Source organism: Schistocerca cancellata, chromosome 4 (assembly GCF_023864275.1).
Source record: "Schistocerca cancellata isolate TAMUIC-IGC-003103 chromosome 4, iqSchCanc2.1, whole genome shotgun sequence".
NCBI lineage: Eukaryota > Metazoa > Arthropoda > Insecta > Orthoptera > Acrididae > Schistocerca > Schistocerca cancellata.
In genome coordinates, this window is record NC_064629.1 from 444627013 (window position 1) to 444647843 (window position 20831).

The 20831-nt window shown below is 42.1% G+C and overlaps 1 protein-coding gene and 1 pseudogene across 1 annotated transcript in view; one reads left to right on the top strand and one right to left on the bottom strand.

The window, feature by feature from the left end:
• LOC126184243 (neuronal PAS domain-containing protein 4A) overlaps nucleotides 1–20831 on the bottom strand; it is a 1173452-nt gene that overhangs the window by 1039835 nt on the left and 112786 nt on the right.
• Nucleotides 17546–17663, top strand: LOC126185524 (5S ribosomal RNA; annotated as a pseudogene).

The window sequence follows — 20831 nt, forward strand, 5'->3', positions numbered from 1 at the left end:
GCATTGCGAAACTGTATTGATAGCACTATGGAAGTGAGTCCGCAGCTCGTGGTCGTGCGGTAGCGTTCTCGCTTCCCGCGCCCGGGTTCCCGGGTTCGATTCCCGGCGGGGTCAGGGATTTTCTCTGCCTCGTGATGACTGGGTGTTGTATGATGTCCTTAGATTAGTTAGGTTTAAGTAGTTCTAAGTTCTAGGGGACTGATGACCATAGATGTTAAGTCCCATAGTGCTCAGAGCCATTTGAACCACTATGGAGGTGAAGAATCACAACAGCGTCACTACCGACACGTAGATGGAACTGGTAGATGTTGCTTCCGACGACCCCAGTGTCAACGTAACGTTATCAAAATGGTTCAAATGGCTCTGAGCACTATGGGCCTCAACATCTTAGGTCATAAGTCCCCTAGAACTTAGAACTACTTAAACCTAACTAACCTAAGGACATCACACACACCCATGCCCGAGGCAGGATCGGAACCTGCGACCGTAGCAGTCCCGCGGTTCCGGACTGCAGCGCCAGAATCGCTAGACCACCGCGGCCGGCAGTAACGTTATCCCTTGATTTACAGGGTGGTTCTGTAATTACACTTTCGCTACTTGAGCCAGTGTAGACGTAAAAATATTTATCGTACGAGTACCCAACTTTATAGGATTGACGTTCAGACTCTGCGCTGCGGGATTTTCATTGATAGTAGTGTCAGTGTCATGACTTGCCGTTTAGAGCCAGTGCTGGTACAGGGACATAGGACTGAAATACTAGCATCAGTGTGCTTTTCAGTTGCAGACAGTCAACATTTGTCTGAACAACGTCAGCAGGGCTTTACCCCTAAAACTGTTTTATGAAAACAACAGCAACAGTGCTGCTGATCTTAGTGAGTATTGAAGCGATAAAGAATATGGAGGGGTCCTTTTTCAACACCGAGGTTGTACAACATCATACAGTATTTCGAATTAACTGGCGATTTGGGAATTGCTACTGGGAGAGGCTGGCGGCCAAATGCGCCACAAAATATTGAAGAAGTTGCTATTGATAAGGCTGAGAACGCTGGACGCACTGCTCGATCTTCAAATGATGCACGACAGCCGATGCACTAATGCTGAACATTCCATAGTCCACCGTTCGAAAACTGCTGCGAACATTTGTGAAATGGCATCTCTAGTGCGGTTCCAGGATGTCGTGGATGCAGATAGTTGTCACACAGAGCAACGTTTGCGACCTGGAACGTGAACTTAGTACACAATTAACAAAAGTTGCCCTCTCATCTGTAAATTAAAATGTAATTCCTTGTATGGTTTATTCGTTATTTCTAGGAGATCCCTCATACAAAGCTTTTTTCCTTATCTTGCGGGGATGGAAGGTCGAAACGTATTTGGCTGATTAGCCATTTCCGTCACTGGCAACCAGAACAACATTCACTGCAAAAAACTTGTGTAACATATATGGCTCATTGAGCATATATATCGCCAACATCTGCCACTCAGAATCACATTAATTAGTAAATAATATTTCATAGATTTTCTTTCAGAAGCAGTAGAGTTACTCCTGTCCTGAGAGGCGCACGAAAGCGATTGGTCACACGCACCAACATTGTACCAAGCTTTGGGTGGTTAAACTCAAGAGTTTGATTTTCTCGCTTTGGTGGGCTGGATTCAGATAAATGGTGCATGAGAGGATTCTGATAACGCCTTAGTTTCGACCAATGGCTAGTGATTTATTTATTATTAAATTATATCTGCACCTTTATCGAGGCAATTGTGGCTTCCGCTATTGCTCAAACTGACGGATCGTTTGAGCTATTTTACAAGCATATCTACAGTTTTAGTAAACATTGGAGAAACTATGCGTTTCGAGTAGGATTCTGAAAGATCGGAAAAATACTATTGAGGCCACAGAAAGAGCTCAGTCGGAACACGTTTGCACACCAACTTTTGAGCTACGCAGCATCTGTCGTCCTTGTGGATCTGTGTGTGAATAACCCAGCTATCTTTTTAGTACTTGCGTCATAATTATTATGCGTAATTCTGTAACCTGTACTTATCACTGGGTATTATCGGCGGTGTGCCGACGGTCATTTTGAATGATTATTATTATCACGAGAGGTAAAATCATCGCCTTTTCGTAACTTATACTCAACGATGATCTTAAACATTTTGTCCATACGTGCCTTTATCGTAACCAATAAAAGAAAATCGTTTTGCCATCCAAAATTGCTCGTTAGAATTCAATGACAACAGCTTGTAAGTCAGATTTTATAGTGGTTTTTGTAACGATCCCTATTGCATTAGTGATTACTCGCAAATAGAGCTGTTACCACGCACTACTTTCTGAGTGAAAAGATATTTCAACGAGACAGAAGGTTAATGACTGTAGTGACTTTTGAGTTCTATACACGTTCACCTGCAACGCCCTACGTGAACTATCATGTTATGATACCCAATTGAACTCTCACATCCACGGCAGTAGTGTTGAACGAGGTCATTTCGCTCTCATTTGTGAAAGTGGGTAATTTCGCGATTAGCAGAATGCCAGGATATGTACTTGGATTTCTCGAGTTCGAGTTAGAGGGAAGAAAGTTTCACAACGCTGTCTACTACAAATAATACTTCCCACATGACGCCGGAGTCACGGGCCGCTAACAACAGACCCATCACCGCACACCGACGTAATTAGGTACAAAGTAGGAACACAGTTCATAGTGCAAGTACCGGCGTCCGCGCAATTTATAAGCCTGCAAAGCGCTAACCTTTGTTCCCGTTAATAATGTAAACGATTTAGAACCATTCATGCTGGGCCCGAAAGACGCTGTGGAAATTTCCGAGCCGCAGGCAAGCAGTGTAACGCATTAGGTGTGAAATAAGCAGCGTGATGGGGACCGGGGGCGATATATTGCACGCAGTTAGCCCAAGGCTCGCCTCATAGCCGGCCGGGATTATAAAAGTTAATCGGACGCCGTGTGAAAGTCCATTTCGTGGCACACCTGACACATTTCCCAGGGTGCTAAAGCTGTGCGCGGAGACTATCAACTTGTTGTCGGCGCTCCCGCATGTTCGCAAAAGGAGGAGCGAGTCGAGCCGAGTCCTTCTGAAAGGGCAGCAGCTGGCGGCGCCTAAGTGCTGGCTATTGGAGCCGTCACACGTGTTCCGCCGACAAATTACTTTACGTGTTCGCTCCGACGATTGAGTAATTCCCACCACGGTATTGCTACCCGGGAGACCTCCTCAATTGTTCTTCCAAGTGCTGGAGCTGCTGTGAGCCCCACCGCTAGAAGAAAACGAGAAAAAGATCAAACCAAAACCCCGTCAGAGGTCTTACGAGATTTCTCACGGGAGTCGTTTGGCGGTGGTCGTCTGGCTGAGTTGTGTGCGGTACGGTAATATCGAAATACGTGCTAGGGTCTGCTCAAAGAAAGGAAAGGTCATTTAGCCCAACGTTTCCAGGTATATCTTGCAAGCATTTGAAATAAAAAAATTGGAACCGTGGCACCGTTAGGTGCTACTAAAAACCTTCATTATGGCTACCGGCTTCTGTTATCACATAGCATCACCAAGACAGGCACAGAATTTGTGTACATACATACACGACGTTAAACCATACTCTACATAACGTCCAAACGCAAACTGAACATCACAACCCGAATCATGAAATCCAAACTCTGTTCAGAAGATCCAGTGTCATGAAATAAGACAACAGTACAACGCACGAAATTTCTGAACGGTCAGACGCGGTTTAGACATCTAACTGAAATGTGTTCTAACGATTTAGAACTATTCAAAGTTGTGTTCATTATATTGACGTATTTTTGTATTATTGACGAAATGGATTCTTCTGAACAATATACAGACTTTATTTATCAGGTTCTAAGTTTGCGGTTTAGACATTATGTAGTGTGGTTGAACGTCACGAATGTATCCACACGAATACTATAACTGACAAAATGCCTCTGCCTGAACCTTATTTGGGATAATCGAAACTAATAGCAATAATAATGGTTGCTCATAGCGGCTGATGGTGGTACAATATCATTTTCGATAAATATCTACAAGAAGTGGTGTCCGTGGCGTTAATTTTCAACCAGATAACGCAAGGCCACTCGTTGTCCGTGCTGTCCCGACCTACCGCGATACAGTGGGTGATCGACTGTTGCCCTGGCCAGCACGTTTTATTGCTCTCACATACAATAAAAACATATTACCGTGGGTCGCCACTACGATTGATGACATCTGGTATATGAAGGCGTATTGAAAAGTAATGCCACCGAAGTTTTTATTCTTTTCTCAATATAAGTTGAGGTATTACGTGTCATGCATGTTACTCCGTCGACTTTCCTGCTTCGCTAAAGCAAGTTGCAGCCAGTTGCCGCTAGAGGACTCCAAATTGCAGCGTGTAATATGGCGGTGTGTTCAAAAATGTGTATGAAATCTTATGGGACTTAACTGCTAAGGTCATCAGTCCCTAAGCTTACTCACTACTTAACCTAAATTATCCTAAGGATAAGGACAAACACACACACCCATGCCCGAGGGAGGACTCGAAACTCCGCCGGGATCAGCAGCACAGTCCATGACTGCAGCGCCTGAGACCGCTCGGCTAATCCCGCGCGTCCATGGCGGAGTGAAACGTGACTATGTCGGTGAATGAGAAACAGCGTGCTGTAATCGAGTTTCGGATCCGAAGAGTTCCTCTATACATGGCCCATCTCCCGTTCAACGTGACAATGCCGGACCACACACGAGCGGTGTGACATCTGCAACAATCCGACACCATCGATCATCCTCCATACACTCCGACTTGGCCCCACGGATATTCAATTCTTTCCAAAACTTCAGGGACATCTCCAAGGACTTCACTTTGATATTGGTGAAGGGGTGCAAGCAGAAATGAGGTTATGGCTCAGCCAACAACGTCAAACATTGTACAGTGACGGTATCAACAAATTGGCCTCTCGTTGGGAGAAATGTGTTCGCCATCAGGGTGACTATGTTGAGAAATGAATATGTAGACATGAAGACTTAGATGTAGAATGTTAGTAAAGTTTCTTTTATTTCAAAGGCTTCAAGAGTTTTCGCATGAAAAATTCTGAGTATTACTTTTCAGCGCGGCGTCGTAGGTTTGAAGGAGTAGGAATGACATTCCCATCTCTGTTGTCGAAACTCATTTACACTTTACTCCCAGAGGGATAGGGCCGTTATTGCTGTCAGAGGTGGCAGCTCTGTTTATTGAATTTCGCACCCTGTATGCTCTAAAATCACATATAACAGAGTGTATTATGATTGACAGGGAAACAGATGTGCACGAAAGAGCAGATGCAAAAAAGTCAGAGTAAACACTGGCCTGCGATCGAGCCGTTAGCGAGATAACTGTGAAAATGTGATTACGACCCGCCACTGACTTCAGTACGAAATAGTTTCCTCTCGGAACACATATATTTTAAATGTAAACTTTTCGATTAAATCCCCATCTAATTGAGCCACAGTTGCACTCATGGCCTACATTAACAAGAAATACGATACAATGTCAGCATATTAAATGTTTATTTGACACTACAGTTGTGAAGCCATAGTCACAGTACATAAAATTTTTCTTTCAAAAAAATAGAATAAAATTTTTTTATGTACTGAGAATATGGCTTCGCTATTGTAGTGTCAAATAAACATTTGAGACATATTATGGTCACACTCCTTACGACAATTATGTCGGAATATAGAATTCAGCATATTACATGTTGCAATCAACTGTACACTCGTATCTGTTAAAGGAGTTGTTCTACATAACGTCATCGCCTTTGGATGTAATACTGCACTCGTCTCTACAGCTAATTACGATTTTTTTTAATTTACAGTATGTACCCATGGGACGAAACTGCTGAAGTCATCGGTGCCTAGGTTTACACACTACTTAATTTAACTTAAACTAACTTAAGCTAAGGGCAACACACACACCCATGCCCGACGGAGCACTCGAACCTCCGACGGGGGATACGAATTCTTTCAGACAACCTCACATCATCTCGTAAACCTTAACAAGGGAGAAAAATTCGCTGCTCGAGTTCTTCAACCTTATCAGCTTCACTCTCAGATGACCTCATTGAGAAAATCCGTAATTTAAACACGCTGCAACAGTTCGAAACCGGTAGTCAAGTCTGTTTCTCCTGTTGACCCTATGTCTATAACTGTGAGTTTCCTGACATTCACAAGTCGATTCTTTCAGCTTGCTGTAGTGTTCTGCCTTTGGTAGACTGCTAAAAATTCGACAATAATTAAGAATATTTCTTCTTTTTGTGTTAAGAATGATGACTCAGCCAAAAGTAACGTTTCCGAAACTATTCAGTTTAAGAAATGTCAAGCGTGTAACATGATACGAAAATGCAGGTTGTGACCACTGGAAGATGTTCCAACAGCTGTTCCGAAAAATTTACTCACTAAAATCGATATCTACATCCCGTCAATTATCTTAACACATAAATTGATTGGTTAAGGATCGGTATAGCTTAGTAGCATTCAACACACTTTACTACAATGTCCTCATAACAAACTAACATGTTTCGAAGTATAAGGCTCTCACCACAAACCATTAGTCTCTCTAACGGTATGTGTGGAACACAACAAAGCGTGAACGTACGCTTGTCAGTATCTCTCTTCATTAGAGTGTGGCAAAAGCACACACACACACACACACACACACACACACACACACACACACACACATACATACATACATATACAGTATATCTACTAGCAGAACAGAGTGCAGTTACTGTTAGTTGATTGTTCTGGTACCAGGTTTACGTGCTTAGGACCAACAGCTGATGAAGTGGATGTAGACTGCTATGCAGTTATAGAAATGAGAAAGAGGACGGATGTGGACAACTGTAAACAAAGATAAGGGCTTTCTGCCCAACATATGTAATATTATGACGACTGCTATGCATGTTTTAGAAGTTTTGGAGAACTGATTGCATCGTCGACAGTCTCTGCAGCTAATTACGTTTTTTTTTTTTTTAAATTTGTAGTATGTACCCATGGGACAAAACTGCTGACGACAGTGTTCAATCTGGAAACGCTCCGGTGTATTATCTCTGTAAGGTGAGTTGGATTCTATTCAGCTATCACACATTCGTAGAAACCAATGGTAACTTTTGAAACTGTTAGGGACATTTTTCCATTTCAGTTCAAACGTCTGTAGTTCATAATGACTTTCATTTTATTCAGTAACATGTACTCAGTGTATTGTAGCTGTGTAACGCATTAGTTATGAGGTCACACTGACACGAGAAAAGAGTTTCGTCTTGCTGAATGACAGCACTAAATCTTCAATGACAGCCCGATAGCAATTAACATAAATATACTCAACACGTAACATGGGAAGTTGAAAGCCGAATCCGGACCTACAACATGCTTGTACTGAATATCATATCTATTAGAAGCCGAAGATGGGGATGTGGTGGTAACCTATCACTCCCAAAGTAAGCTGAGGAACATGCACTCTCTGAGAAACGAACCAGGAGCTCCACTTCTGCTGCAGAAAGTTTCTAGATGAATGTCGACGATATAAACAGACGGTGATGGTATCATTGGACGAAAGGAATTTTTGAAAGGGCGCAAAAAAGAGCCGAGACAATGATTCATTACATTTTTGAAAGAACTAGGTTAGAACGCTTCAGAAGAAGGAATGCGAGACCTTGATGACAACTGATATAAATAATTTTCTAACATCGTTGACAATGGAATAGTGAATAATAGAAAAGCGTTTGGCAGGCTAATATTTATTCATGTAGTAACTCGGTAACATATTCTTCTTTCAAGACGATCTCGCATATTGACTCAAGATAAGGAGTTCGATAGATTAAGTATCACAACAGCAGACATAAGAAAGGAATATTGACTTAGATAAATAAATAATCATATATCATTGTCATTACGAATGTAATAAACAGTTGACGGAAGAAGTGTAAACATATTACTGAAGGAGTTTCAAGCGCTACTTCTTTTGTGTATGTATAGACAAAAATGACTCCATTACACCTGAGGGATAGGTAACGGCTGGTGCCTGATATGGTAATAATCGAAATAAATCAACCAAGGGTCGTGTTGTTTAAAATATCTTCTTTATAGAATTTTAAGAACAAGAAACGCTGCAGGGTGTCATGAATTATAGAGGCCGACGTAAGTGGATCTGCTGCCCATAAATTACTCACACCAAACATCATTACGGCTGTCTTTAGGGATCAATTTTCTCTCATAATATAGTGTCCTAATAAACGGACCACGCACTTTCTGCCATTTGAAACAGCAGTCTAGATATTAGGAGGCAGTTTACGTCAAAATTACTCGTTGGGATTCATGCACTATTAAGAGATCAAGTGTGGGCGAGGAGGACCTGTCCGGCAAATCAGAACATAGGAATTACTTTAGTATACGGGTAACACCCACTTTCAGTTAACCATCTGACATGTGAATGTACCCTGTAACTTAACAACCGAAATGAAAGTAAAGAAGAAATCAGCGAAAATGTGGAAAGGGAATTATCTCTGATACACACTACTTTTATAATATGCCACGATTGATATTTGATCACAGGACAATGTATATCGAGAACTGACTTCACATAAGAATTATTTCATTGTTCTTCACCTCTTCTTTGAATAGTAATCTTCACTGTATTTATACAAATAAGTTTTCTCAAATAAAGGAATAGAGACAACAACTAACTGAATTGGTACTATACAACACAAGTAATTTAGAATTCTACGAGACTGGAAATCAAGAACACTGAAGTTCCCTACATTTTCAGCGCCACTATGGAAGACGAAGCTGAACATAGCAGTACGTACAGAGCACGGAGTGAAGTGCCAGACGAGGAGCTCAAGCAAGAATGACGCTTTGGCGACATTACTTTAGGCGGTAACTCCTCTACCATACATCCTGCCGAGCGTGAGTTCAGTTTAATTTCACTTGTTCTCGTTAACAGCTATCAGTACTGTGACTAGAGAACATCTTCAAAACTCAAACACTTTTATGCTGTTAATGTAAGCTTATTAAACACTATATCTTACATAACAGATTTGTTATTGCTATATTTTGCATTTCTGCGTTTTCAAATACCACAACTGTATTTATGTTCACGTGGTACCGGAATATAGCTTGGTGGAAAGTGCAGAGACTGCATAAGTCTATCAGCGCCTAACGTTTTTTTACTTTGCCAGAGAATTGTGGTGAATAGCAGGAATTCCTGCACAGGTTCGACACCACCTCCACTAGCACGTGCCACGAAAAACCTGCGAAATAACCGTTTCTGTAAATCAGATATATTATAGCTCATACGAAGATTAACTCACAGTCATCCTTCCGACTGATCACTGGTGAGAGAAACAGAAAAAGTAGATAGTGTGGTAAACAGTATACCTGCCGCCACACGGGCAGAGCGTAGATATACACCGATCAGCCAGAACATTATGACCACCTGGCACGGATAACAGCAGCGACGGTTCATGGCATGGAAGAAATGAGAACTTGGTACGTCGCTGAGTGGAGTTAGTACCACATCTACAGACACAATTCGCCTATTTCGGTAAATTCCAATGAGCTCTGATGCCACTTTACACCGCATCTCAGATCTGTTCGACGGGGTTCAGATCTGACGAGTTGTGGACCCACCACATCAATTGGACCTCGCTAATGTATTTCTGAAACCACTCCGTCGCGCTCCTGGCCTCGTGAGTTAGCGTATTATCTTGTCGAAAAATGCCACTGCCGTTGGAGAACATGATCGTCATGAAGGTCCGCCCCTGGTAGCTGTGTGGTCAATGCGATGGAATGTCATACCCAACGGGCCGGGTTCGGTTCCCAGCTGGGTCGGAGATTTTCTCCGCTCAGGGACTGGGTGTTGTATTGTAGTTATCATCATCATTTAATTCCCATCGACACGCAAGTCGACGAAGTGGCGACAACTCGAAAGACTTGCGCCAGACGAACGGTCTACCGACGGGAGGCTCTAGCCACACGGCATTTCCATTTCCATCGTCTTGAAGGTGTGTAGCCCGCATCTCGTGGTCGTGCGGTAGCGTTCTCGCTTCCCACGCCCGGGTTCCCGGGTTCGATTCCCGGCGGGGTCAGGGATTTTCTCTGCCTCGTAATGGCTGGGACTTGTGTGCTGTCCTTAGGTTAGTTAGGTTTAAGTAGTTCTAAGTTCTAGGGGACTGATGACCATATATGTTAAGTCCCATAGTGCTCAGAGCCATTTGAACTATTTTTGAAGATGTGTACGTGGTCTGCAACCAGTGAACGTTACTCTTTGACCATCACGATGCCTTGCAGGAGATCCACTGGACGCATGGCTGCCCACGTGAATGTTCCCCAGAGCATAATGAAGCCGCGGCCAACTCGTCTCCGTCCCGCAGTGCAGGCGTCAAGGAGCTGTTCCCCTGGAAGACGACGGATTCACGCCCTCCCATCAGTATGATGAAGAAGATATCGAGATTCATCAGACTATGGAACTCTCTGCCACTGCACCAACAGCCAGAGCCGATGATCATTTCAGTCGTAGTTCCCGATTCCGTGGTGGCACATGCATAGGTCGTGGGCTGCGGAGGCAAATCGTTAGGCGAGTTCGGTGTACTGTGGGTTCAGACATACTTATACACTGCCCAGAATTAAAGTCTGATGTTAGTTCCGCCACAGTTCACCGCCTGTCCTGTTTTACCAGACTGCCCAGCCTATGACGTCCTACATCTGTAATGAGGGGCGGCCGCCCAATCCTACGACGTCTGGACGTGGTTTCACCTTTGTTTCGCCACGTGTTGAAGACACTCATCACACAACATTCCTCGAGTACCCGGTAAGTCGTACAGTTTCCGAAATGCTCGTGCAGAGCCTCCGGGCCTTCACAATCTACACCTCAGTAAACCCAGATAGATCGCATGTCTTCCCCATTCTACACACGGATAGCACGCTCACTGATACTACATGAACCGTCCTTGTGTCTGACTAGCAGTCATTCATCTCCAGGGGACATTGTCATCGCCTGGACGAAAGTAGATCGATGGTCATAATATTCTAGCTGATCATTGTAGATCGAGATGCGTTTTCTGATCCTGCTAGTCCAATGCAGTGTATCAGTTAGATGTTATTTCCACAATTATTTTTGTTTTCAAGCCATATGATTCCGTCCTTGTGACTGTTCTGCGAATTAACTCTGTAACTTTGTAACTACTCAGAGAACGTAACTTCAATAAAAATATCTGTCTCGTGTGGAACTGATAAAAGCCACTCTGCTGAGACCGTGCATACACTTCGTGACAAAAGTCAACAGATCGCAGACAGAGAGATCATTTATTAATTTCTAATTAAATATAACCTAACAATAACAAGCAGAAATTTTATGGGCACTTTCATTACATTATACTCACAAATAAAGCGAAAAACTATCGAACGACTGAGAATTGCTCAACGAGTTTGTTTGATTGCAATAAAAAACAAAAGACCGAGACGACGACTTAATGTAAGGTGGATAGATAACATTAGAAAGCTCTCGAGAGTAAAATGGACGAAGAGTAAAACGCATGGGAAAGTCTAGAGTAGTGGATTTCAGATGGCCGGTTTACATTATTACACTTAATAACTATATATCAAGTGCATACAGATAAAGAATGAGAGCAGACTATGTTTTTGTATATACCGTACTTACAATAGATTCTAGCGCACGAAAACATATGTCAAACGAAAAAATGCCATTATGGCTCACGTCTCTCACATCAATTTATCTAAAAATTAATCATACGCGACGACAAAACATTCATTACGTCAGTATTTTATTCTAAAAGGTATCGATAAAAAGCAGAGCTTTTGTATGAACAAAATTAATTATGCTATTTCTCTGTATATCAGAAATGGCTCTTTATTAGTGTCTCGAAAGTTCTTTAATAAAAGGTACGGTTGATTTCCTCTCGTTAAATTTTCTTCCACCGTGGGCAAGTGCTCCATAAGAACGGCGAGGTAGTAAACAATAAAGCTCGTGCACCTAAAATGGAAGGCATTTGATCAACGCCATGCAGAGGTGACTAATATTTCAATGTGATCTTCAGACACGGTAGCAGTATTCCTGTGAAATCCAGCCGCCTCGCCTCCTCGCACGTACTTGTTCTCCTTATCGTGCGCAGATCGTAAATCGCGGCCTACTTGGGATGATTTAAGCAGATCTATCGATAGCGCCTTATATTTAAGTTATTAACGAAATTGCCCCTCACGATCAGGGGATAAATACTACTGTTATCTGGCGCACGTTTTAAGGAAATAGTTGAGAATGTATCACAGAAAAATTGTGTCTTCGTCCTATTTTTGCGGCTGCAGCCGTACACGGAAATTTATACAGGCTGTTATCTCTGCAGCATCAGAAGGCTCACGAGCATACTGATGCAACATAACCTGAAATCCAGCGTTCGTGACTTTTTCAGACGCATAGTTACATATTCTCTGTTATATTCTGAATACATACTGCTGAAGAGTATGAGTACCACGAGTGCCTTGTAATTTACGAGCTGAAATGGAACGTAGTTTTAGCTTGCGCGTTCTATAAATGAACTGAAATTGCGTCTTTCGCATAAATATAATGAATCAGCTGGAAGTACTTTATCGCTGTAGTGGTGACAATCAGTAAAATCACTGCCCTATATTATAATATGTTATTGTTGTTGTAGTCTACAGTCAGGAGATGGATTGATGCAGCTCTCCGTGCTACTCTGTTCTGCGCGAGCCTCGTCATCTAATAACCTAATGCAACCTAAAAACTTCTGAATCTGCTTACTGTATTCATCTCTACTGTTTTATCCCCCACTCTTCCCTCCAATACTAAATTGGTGATCCGTTAATGTCTCAGATAGTGTCCTATCAACAGATCCTTTCTTTTGGTCAAGTTGTACCACAAATTTCTTGTCTCTCCAGTTCTGTTCAGTAATTCCTCATTAGTTGTGTGATCGGATCATAATATACGTGCGCAAATAGATAACTTTGATAAGGAGACATAGTAAATGAAAGTTTCTTGCCATAGCAAAAATTAATTTTTCAACAAAAACTTCAGCAAAATAAATGCATCTGTGAGTTTTGAGACTACCTCGGCGAAATTGGTACCTTCCATGTTTTAGATGTGCAGCCGCATTAATGTCGTAATTTTGTTTCTAAGATGTTTTGACAGCTTGGCTAGTCGTCTTCGCCGGATTTCGAGCTCCCACAGCACTCGCTTTCGCGAGAACAACGGTTCAAATTCAAATCCGTCCACCCAAATTTCCTTAAACCTCTCCAGGCAAATGCCACGATGGTTCCTTTGAAAGGGGACGGCCGATTTCCTTCTCCATCCTTGAAGCAATCCGAGCTTGTACTCCGTCTCTAATGACTTTCCTTCGAGTGCAGATTTCGTTGCTCAGTGACTGGATTCCAATATGAGTCTAAACTAGACAAGCTACGCGCTGACCTAGCGAATGTTTCCCCACACCGTCAAAGAGTGAAATAGTTTAATAGAAATTTGAGAACAAACAAAAGGCAAAGCTAAAACTTAAAAAAGTTACATGCAAGGAAAACGTCGTAGAGTAATGCCTTTCTCTAAAAAGTCCAGAATGGAAAATAAATTATCTCGGCTGCAAAACCAAAAACTTTGAAATCATCAAAACATTTTGTTCAGTAAGATTTCAAAGAATTTATTTCCACAGAGAAGACGATTGTTTAAACGTCTTCGAAACAGTAGTTTTCAGCACAGAGCGAGTTGTCGCAATGGAACGTCGCTGAATTTGCATTCGGGACGACTGGAGTTCAGTGCCTACCCATATTTGTTTTCCGTGGTTTCCCGAAATCAATTCAGGCAAATAGCGTATAGTTCCTTTCAAGAAGACTCGAATGATTCCATTTCATATCCGTGCCCGGACCGACGTTGCGATCCGTTTCAAATCACCTAGTCTGCGAAGAGACGTTAAACCTTGCTCTCCGTTTCTTTACTCATTTTTGGCACAGATAACTTCATTAGATAAAATTTATTCTCTCCAAACGTCAGAATGCACCGCTTCCGACATCGAACTGCGTCTTTTTCTACTTTGTCTACGTCTTCCACCGATGAAAGACAGTGTGTTGACGCCGGTCTTGGGAACTGTATTTAGAAAATTCCGTAGCTACTTAAGCGCAAATTTCTCTGCAAATCTTAAAGGATGCTACAAAATTCAACACATCCTTCCAAGAGGATTCGAATGACGGTAAAATGGTATATAGTTCGACAACAAAATAATAAAGAAGCGTTGTTGACCAATATCTCGAGAATGACGAAAGTAAAATGATATCCGATTGAAGAAAAAAATGGCAAGTTAAGTTCGTCGACCACGTAATGGCGACGGATAGCAGTAAAGTCAAGAAAAAAATTTTCAGTCCTGTAGCAAAATAGGCAAACCATGGATCCAAGGAATAAATAAAAACATGGAAGATAGGTGTAACGCAAGATATGACAGTAATAAATTATGCTTAGAAATTTTATGCAAAATTTCATAGATATCCAGTGGAAGGAAAATAAAAAGCAATGAAAGGAAAAGGGAAAAAAGATAGTGGTGAAATGAAGACCAATCGTAAAGCAATAAATGAAGTGGAAAACTAGTTCAAAATGAATAATCCTGGCTATTTTTCGTGATCTCTAACTAGCCGGAGTCGAAAAAAGAGCAATAACTAGTGGCATCTATTATTACGTTTTAATTTTGTCACTTGTTAATTCATTCCGTAGTTTCGCGTACAAATGTCCCCGCTAAAGAGAACGGAATCCAGTTTTAGGCACAGAAAGAGTTTGACACGAATATTTATACTGTTTAAAATATGGAACCTCCGTCAGTAATTGATGCATTATTTTGCATCTTTATATAGTAAAATGCCAGTCGAGTACGCGAAAACATGTATAATACTGGTTGCTAAAGATTATACACCTGCGCTGTCTGAAAGGAAAACTTTCCTTCCTGTGCAACAAGTAAACACGTTACGCATCTCCGTAACTCTCCCTACGTGCAGTACTTACGTCTCTTGTAAATGGACAAGTCGATACAGTACAGCAGTCACATTGTGTATTTGCGACATTATTGTTCTTATCTGCTTACAAATGAGACGAACAGCCATGTAATAAGCAACAGAGTAATTTTCTTGCTGCAAGTCAATGGGCTGCATTTTTGTTCTGCCAATCCGCTCCTGCATGGCTATCCATGACCTCACGCTTAAGCAATAAATCTTGTTTCGTCCTCCAAAGAAGCAGCAATTGAATAAATATCTATGACTACCACTTCGAACCTTAAGAATATACTATCATTTTAGGAAAGAATATTGTTGTTTCTGGCCGGCCGGAGTGGCCGAGCGGTTAAAGGCGCTACAGTCTGGAACCGCTACGGTCGCAGGTTCGAATCCTGCCTCGGGCATGGATGTGTGTGATGTCGTTAGGTTTAAGTAGTTCTAAGTTCTAGGGGACTTATGACCACAGCAGTTGAGTCCCATAGTGCTCAGAGCCATTTTGTTTTTTCTGCTCTTATGATTAAATTATTCGTGTTTTGTTTCCTGGTTTCATTTGCAGCCGAGATTCGAGATCTTTTTATTTATGTATCTCTGTCTAGCACGTCGAGGACTTTTAATATAAACTGAATGTATGTACGTCACGTCATCACGGGCAATTTTGTGGATTTTGTGTTATCTTGTGGAAAGATAACGTAACGGAGACCTTCAACACAGGATACAGCTACCGGCATAAACACGTCAGAAATCGAACGGCTTTTGTCCAAATTATCGGCAATGTGAATCAGAGATTATCGTGTTGGGCACCCAGTGGCACCCCATACCATCACGCCGTGGGCTTGCTGCGTACCCTATGGCGATGACGAATGCCATCTGGCATCTTCCTCTCTCCACAGAGCCCCCATACATGAATACGTCCATTGTGATCCTGTACGAAGAACCGGGCCCGGTCTGAAAAGACGGGATGGTACTGTTCCTGTGTTCAGTGTTGTTGGCCGCACTGCACCTCTCTTTGCTGCTGCGTCAGTGACGCCGCAGCAATGGACGCGTGTTTACATTCCGTGAACTCCATGCGCCACTTAGATACAAACAACCCCATTTCCTAACACAAGGGACGTCACGTGGTTGTACGACTCTGCACAACCGAGCCAACACTACGTCTGTGCTTCTGGGCGCTTTTCGTGCGTGACCGCTGAGATCCTGTACGGCGTTGCTTATGGGCCTCCTGAACTCTTCAACTCCATATCCGCAAAACAGTCGTGGAATTCCGATCAATGCGGGGAGCAGTAACATGGGATGACAAACCACAGTCTGGACACGCCAAATCCTGACGCTGCCGACGCCCTACACTTAGAGATGGACGAGTCTCCTTCGCACATGCGGCTTAACACGATCTTCCCACAAACGAACAACTTTTAAATACCACTTCTGAAGAATAAACCCGATGCGTAATCTTTACAGGTATAAGGAAGATAGATGGCGTTACTGTTACCTACTTCGTGCTGTTGCGCTGAAATACTAATCATTTTTATATCTCGGCATTTAGTAAGTGTCATGCATTTCGACTTACCGGCGTTGCAATCTTAAAGGCCAGCCAGCAGCGTTAAACCCTCTCTGCAGTGTTTGGTGGAGTGAGGGCACATGACTGTTGATGGTGAACTGTCCTTAGGATTGCCACAACAACAGTAACATAACGCCTTCCATTTAATATTCATCAAGCAGAGCTGTCAGTTTTTGTGGACGATACTAGTGCCATAATAAATCCCACTAGTGAGGAAACAACGGAGGAGTTTGATAATGATGTTTTTCGAAGAATTATAAAGAATTTGAGAAAATTCACTATATTCACTTCTGTACAACAGTCATATCAACAACTGCTGTAGCACATCAGTAGGAGTCAGTAAACAAGATAGACTGTTCCAATGAAAACTTGAACTGGAAGAAGCATAATACTGAGCTCTTCAAGTAATTAAATTCAGTACTTTTGATCTTCGTGTAATTGCTAGACTTGAGAACATGACATATTTTGCATGTTTCCACTGAATAATGTCTTATTCAAATTTTCATGGGGTAACTCATTAGTTAGAAAGAAAATATTAATGGCACAAAAGCGAACAGTAAAAACGTTGTGTGATGCGCACCGGCGGTCCTCGTGTAGACACATCTTCAAGGAGTTGGGCATTTTAACTGCACCATCACAATACATATATTCGCTAAATAAATTCGTAATAAATAATCCATCTGAATTTGAGCAGAACATTGATGTTCATACCTACAAAATTAGAGGAAAAGTGATCTCTATCACCCAGTGTTAAACCTGTCTGTTGCTCAAAAAGAACTTCAATATGCAGCAAAAAATATTTTGGATTGTCTGCCCAATAACATAAACTGTATGACAGATAGCAAAGCAAGTTTTAAATCTAACCTTAATTCGTTTATTCTGGATAATTCCTTCTATTCCTAGGACAAACTTTTATTTAAAAACTGGTAGCCTGTAAAAAAACTAGTTTTTAAGTGTACTTGCATGAGTAGAGGCAACGGCCTTGCCGCAGTGGATACACCGGTTCCCGTGAGATCACCGAAGTTAAGCGCTGTCGGGCGTGGTCGGCACTTGGATGGGTGACCATCCAGGCAGCCATGCGCTGTTGCCATTTTCCGGGGTGCACTCAGCCTCGTGATGCCGATTGAGGAGCTACTCGAGTGAATAGTAGCGGCTTCGCTCAAGAATACCATCTTACGACCGGGAGTGCGGTGTGCTAACCCGACGCCCCTCCTATCCGCATCCTCCACCGAGGATGACACGGCGGTCGGATGGTCCCGGTAGGCCACTCGTGGCCTGAAGACGGAGTGAGTGCATGAGTAGAACTTAAAAAATATGTTCATTCATGTTAGCAATAATCAAATACACGTATCCTGTAAGCTGACTCGTTGTACACCGTTTCAATAAAAGACTCATTCATACGATCTATGGAACGTGTGACTAATTAACTAAATAACATTATACTTCACTGTATAAACACTCATGACTACTATCTGTACGAAACTCAAATATACCAAACAAAAAAAAAAATTCACCTGCAGGAGCTATCACGCTAATTCGGTGTAAGAATTGCCTCACTTCGGAACAGAGTCTACAACTTTCTTCAGGTATTCCATATCAAGGGGGCCGCTCTTACTTGTTATCACCAATTTTGTCCAAACGTATGGTGTATATGCAGCGCTTGGTACGAAATGATTGAGCAAGCGTTTAGGAAAAAAATAGCGTTTTTGGAGAGGGTCGCACGGGGCAGCAGAAGGAAGAGAGAACGCTAAAACGAAAATACTGGGGTCAAACCCCGATGCGGAATTTTTTTTATTTTCAATTTTTACGTTACTTACAATGCAAATAAGCCGAAATAATGCTCAATATATTGTATTTGTTAATATTATCATAAAAGAAATGAAAAGGAAAGGCAAAGGAAAATTTGGGATTGCAAATAATCTTCCAGGAAAGGATTGTAAGGGCTACGCGACCTTCCCATATAAAGTTAGATACTTTTATTATTTTACAGCTGATGATACACACGTTCTGGGGTGATTTTTGTCGTACAAATAAGGGAAGCAGTCATTTTCCGGCATCTAGCACGCCTTATAAGCTCCGCATTTGCACAATTGTATGGTTGTTTTAAAGTTTCTATAGAAAAACTAACTTCGTTTACATTCATAAAAGGTTCTCTTTCATCACACAGTTTGACACCAAACCATGCGTAACGTATCATATAGCCAGTTATTGGCGAGCATAGCTAGTTATGTACAATGAAATGTATTCTGAAGCAGTTTTTCCGGGATGTGATTTCTTTCTCCTCTCTATGAGATAAGAGCAGTTTTACACCTTTTTGATGAAATTATTTACCTCGCGATAAAAACAGGTATCGCAGGGCTCCACTAGAGAATTTCATTTGGAGGTAATCACTTTAATGCCACACGATGGAGGTCCTTCTTCAATTTTAAATGTAATAATAGTATCTAATTTTATATACGAAGTTCTCATGTACGTCTTACAGTCCCCGCCTGCAAATTTCTTTTCCTTTTCATGCTTTTAACGATAATATTAATATTGATCATTATTTAGGTTCATTTGTTGTGAAGTAACGTAAAAACGAAAATCCGCGTAGAGCTTCAACCGCTAAGAACATCGCATTATCGTTCTGTCCTCTATCCATTGCGCCACCTGCTGCCCGGAAACTACAGTAACACAGCTTCAATTCTGCCAGTACCTCGTCTCCACCCTCCGAACTTCACAGAAGCTCTTCTGCGAACCTACGTCCGACCTGTGCCAAAAATGCTAACTTTTTCTAAACGGTTAGCCATCTAGAGCTCCCACTTCTGGCACGTTCATGTGCCGCCACATCCAGCTAGTACAATAAATTTGGCGAAATCGGTCGCCTTGTGATTAATACTCAACCCCGGAACATATGTGTGCAGCCCTGTGAAAACCGCTGTTGCCATAATGTAAGACAAGAGTGTCAGTAGCAGTTTCGTCACGAAGATGTCGAAGAAAGTGGAACACTGAAATAAACGTCTTCGTCTTCCCGATAACCAGAAAATGGTTCAAATGGCTCTGAGCACTATGGGACTTAACATCTGGGGTCATCAGTCCCCTAGAACTTAGAACTACTTAAACCTAACTAACCTAAGGACATCGCATACATCCATGCCCGAGGCAGGAATCTAACCTGCCACCGTAGCGATCGCGCGGTTCCAGACTGAAGCGCCTAGAACCGCTAGGCCACACGGGCCGGCTAACCAGAAACAATGGGCCCAAGTCACTGTCCGAGAAACACAGCCAAAAATTACAGAACCACCTCTGGCCTGAGCCAACTGCCACAAAAAATGAGTTCAACGATTCATTCGGACGTCGGTGCACTAGAAGCGTTGCATCATATGAAAAGAGGAAAAATAGCTTCTCGTCGGATCACACTACACGCTTAGAGCTAGCTAGTGTCCAGTTTCTCTGTTGATTGGGCCACTGAACACGTGAAGCCTTATGTGTCATTGTGAACAACGGCCTTTTACGACGTAAACGACTCCAAACCAACAATGGAAATGAAAAACGTTCTAAGTGCCATTTTTTCACAAAATGAATTCTCGGTGCTACTGTGTTCTCGGTACTCTGTTACTAGACTTGGTCCAGATGCCAAACCATAGAAAATGTCTTTCAAAGGTGCATTAGCAGATGGTGCATGGCCCTTCTGTCCGGAGCTCTAAAATTTGAAAGACATCAGAAGTGTGTTTTGCAGACTACCGTTCTACTAGTTAAAAACCTAATGCTACTTTCCAGTACTTGTCTTATTGCAAATAAAACCTAGTCCCCATTATTAATGGCACTTGGAACAACAAATACGTTCTTTCTTCTATTTTGTCGAAAACTGACGTTTTCGAGACCGCGGCAGTATATAAAATACTGGGCGATTCTTGCAAAGAAGAAAATAGCAACCTGTCATTGTTAATAGTATAATTTATTTATGCAAATAGCGCCGTTACCGGTTTCGATCCGACAGGTACCTTCAGAGGGCTGTTCGCGTTTATATTACATTCTTGTTGGCTGTTTCTCTCCAACATCTAATGTAAACAACAACAAATGTAACAGCTGTCTAAACATGAACCTGCCGGTTTGAAAGCGTTAACGGCGCTATTTGTGTAAATAAATAGCATTATTAACTACGACTGACTGCTGTTTTCTCCTCTGGAAGAATCAACTTGAAAAACATCCTCATTGGCTCTTAGAACCAGTCATTTTCCTAGTATCGCACTTAGAACGTTCTCAATAAAATACTTAC